The sequence below is a fragment of the Octopus bimaculoides genome, chromosome 10 (genome assembly GCF_001194135.2).
Source record: "Octopus bimaculoides isolate UCB-OBI-ISO-001 chromosome 10, ASM119413v2, whole genome shotgun sequence".
NCBI lineage: Eukaryota > Metazoa > Mollusca > Cephalopoda > Octopoda > Octopodidae > Octopus > Octopus bimaculoides.
In genome coordinates, this window is record NC_068990.1 from 4273735 (window position 1) to 4277661 (window position 3927).

Consider the following 3927-nt stretch of genomic DNA (forward strand, 5'->3'; position numbering starts at 1 on the left):
TATATATATATACACATATATATAATATATATATATATATATATATATATATATATATATATATATATATATATATATACACACACATACATGTTATATATATATACACATATATATACTATATATATATATACATATATATATATATATTTACATACATATTGTTATACATATATATTATTATATATATATCTATACATACATACATACATACATATTACACACACACACACACACAAAACAGGGATTATATCTAATTATATTTCTGTTGCAAAATAGTAAGTCAGCATATTTAGAATAGTAATGGTAATTGCAGTAATTATAGATTAAGCAGGATGAAAAGAAAACTTCAGTTTTGTGCTACTAGTTTAACAGACTAGACCAGTGTTTCTCAACCAGGACTCCCTGGAACCCTAGGCTTCCGCAAAAGGTTCCTAGGGGTACCGCAAGAAAGAGTGAGATAAGCTAATGCTAATTTCATGATCGTAATATATATATGATATTTACCATGTGAACTATGATGAAAAGATATGAGAAAGATAGGGTATATAATTTTTGTCTTTGTGAAGAGGTTCCTTGAAACATATAATTTATTTTAAGGGTTACACAAGGGTAAAAAGGCTGAGAAACACTGGACTAAACAGTGATGAATTTCAAATAAAAAATCGTTGTTTGGTCCTCTGCAGTGAGAATGGGAATAAATATCTATTCTTTCAGTCTCTTATTCTTTTTGTTTCAGTCATTTGACTGCAACCATGCTGGAGCACCACCTTGAAAGATTTTAGTCAAACAAATTGCCCCCAGGACTTGTTTTTTTTTTTTTAAGCCTAGTACTTATACTATTGGTCTTTTTTGCTGAACCACTAAGTTAAAGAGACACCAACACCAGTTGTCAAGCAGTAATGGGGGGTCAGGCACAAAGTCACATACATAGATACATACATACATATATATATATATATATATATATATATATATATATATATATATATATGCATATACAATGGGTTTCTTTCAGATCCACTCACAAGGATTTGGTTGGCCTGAGGCTATAGTAGAAGACACTTGCCCAAGGTACCACGCAGTGGGACTGAATCCAGAATCATGTTGTTGGGAAGCAAGCTGCTTATCACACAGTCACACCTGTGCCTATTTATTCTTAACACATCTTGGCAGGTACATGCATAAAATATTCTGGATGCTGTAGTGTATACCATAGGAGAATAGCTTTTTCCTTCCATGACTGCAGTTAGTTCAACACACTCATTGTGCATGGCACTGTGGGACACTGGTGTTTCAACGTATGTCTCATCAGCCAGAAGTAACTGGAATTCCGAGACTAGCCAAAGCTGCTGGCTTAGTTTTAGGCTTCCAACAAACAGAATTGTTTGCTATGCACCAATGAGATGAGCGTGTTGAATACACTGTTGTTTAAAAGGGAGAAGTTATTCTCTTAAGACATACTCTACAGCAACCAGCATATTTTGTATCTGTATCTACCTAGGTATGTTAAGATTACAAATGCAAATATCCATTCCAAATTTCAAATAGATTGGAGATAACTGGTGAAAGTGTGATTTGGTAGTAGTTCATAGTTGTCTCTTGCAAAAGATATATTATAGTTCAAATCTTAATTAGATCTGGTCCTTGAAAGTCTTATCCGTTCCTTCATAACTGAAATAATTATTATAGGGTCAATAGCAAAATATGATTTTATATTGTGTTAAAAGAAAAAGTAGATCTTAGTTACAGCTTCTGTTAGAATCCAAGATATATGCTAGTGAGGTTGGCAGGTAAATAAAGTTATTCAGTGGATAAACATTGTTTTGTATGTATTTAGTTTACATGAAACATAATCCAGTAAATATTCTCTGTATACTTCAGATATTTCAATCTACTAAACTTAATGTAGAATATTTATAGAAATATTTCTGTTTAGCAACTTCTCTCTTTAGTCTTACAGTCACATATCAATACTAAATAAATAAAGTATTTCCCATGCAACACATTAATACTTCATCTCCTTTCTTTCCTGTGTCTCCATAGTTATGACAATATATCAACTTGTCTATCGCTAGGAGATTGACTAAGATTCCTACTGAATGCACAACTGTATGGTTTTATTGGAATAATTCACCTGGTGACTCACTGTTGTACATAATCCTATGTTTCTTTCTCTCTTTCTCTGTCTCCCCCCCCCCTTCTCTCTAATACATCAGAAATGTCGTAATCGCACAATACAGTAAATAAAGAAATGAATGAAATAACAAATAAAGCAAGCAGCACATTTGATATGGCATCACCATTTAAAATTTGCCAAACAGATATTCTAATATTTATTAATAGAGGAATCTCATGAATTATGTATTAAATGTGTTTGTCTTTTTTTATAAATAAAGGCAAATAATTTCCAAACCACTAGGAGACATACAGAGATGATGCTCAATTCTATTTTCTATGTTTTAAGTAGATGAGTGTTAAATCTACGAATATAGTGAGACAGAGAGAATATGCTGAATTGATCTCAAGAAGTTTGCTTTCTAACCACATGGTTCTGAGTTCAGTCCCATTGCATGGTACTTGAGGCAAGTGCCTTCTACTATATCCACGAGCTAACCGAAGCCTTATGAGTGGATTTGATAGAGAGAAACAGAAAGAAATTCGTCATATATATATATATATTTATATGTATATATATATATACATGCACACACATGAGTAAGTACATAAATGCAAAACAAGGTGGAAAAAATACTTGAATACTAATGGTAGACTAATATACATTTTTATTAAAGCTGCAAAAATATCACAAAAAAAAAACTGTGATTCAGTTTCACATTCCTGTTCATTGGACAGTTGTGATCACATGATTCCAGTTTTAATCACAACTATTTGATGAACAAGGATGTGAATCTCTGAATCAGTATTTTGTGATGGTTTTGCAGCTTTAATAAAAAAGTATATCACCATCATCTTCATCATCATCATCGTTTAACGTCCGCTTTCCATGCTAGCATGGGTTGGACGATTTGAATGAGGACTGGTGAACCAGATGGCTACACCAGGCTCCAATCTGATTTGGCAGAGTTTCTACAGCTGGATGCCCTTCCTAACGCCAACCACTTCGAGAGTGTAGTGGGTGCTTTTACGTGCCACCGGCATGATGAAGGCCAGTCAGGCAGTACTGGCAATGGCCACGCTCGAAATGGTGTATTTTACGTGCCACCTGCACAGGAGCCAGTCCAGTGGCACTGGCAATGACCTCGCTCGAATGTCTTTTCACGTGCCGCCGGCACAAGTGCCAGGAAGGCGACACTGGTAGGCGATAACAATGATGATATGTGTGTGTGTGTGCCTATGTTTGTTCCTCAGCCACTGCTTGACAGCTGGTGTTAATGTGTTTACATTCTCGTAACTTTGTGCTTTAGCAAAAGAGACCAATAGAATAAGAACCAGGCAGAAAGTAAGTACTGTGGTTGATTCGTTCAACTAAAGTTCTTTGAGGCAGTACCGCAGCATCAATAAGTAAAGAATAAAAGATAAAAGATATTTCACAATCAACATGCCTTGGGCAACTAGAAATAACAGCCACATTTCATTAGGCTACACCACTCCATCTTAAACAAGCAAGGCCTAAGCAAAATCAAGGGAATTCCTACATACAGCTCAACCTACTGCTACAAAAGATGAGATGGTCTGACCTGAGGATAGACAAGGATTTCAGAGTTATCAGAACATATACCCCCCCCCCCACATGTGTAACATATTATAAGTAAGACCTATAAAGGCCCTTACAAGACCCCACCCGATCATTTTGAAGCATGTGATAAAAAAGATTTGAAAAATCCCTGTCAAAATAGATAAAATCCAACTTATGTGGAATTATTTTCCAAAACTCCACTTGGATTTATGCTATGATATAATCTA

The 3927-nt window shown here is 34.7% G+C and overlaps 1 protein-coding gene across 7 annotated transcripts in view; it reads right to left on the reverse strand.

Moving 5' to 3' along the window:
* The window catches only part of LOC106869047 (MAGUK p55 subfamily member 7), a 582860-nt gene that overhangs the window by 19917 nt on the left and 559016 nt on the right, over positions 1 to 3927 (reverse strand). The window lies entirely within an intron of this gene.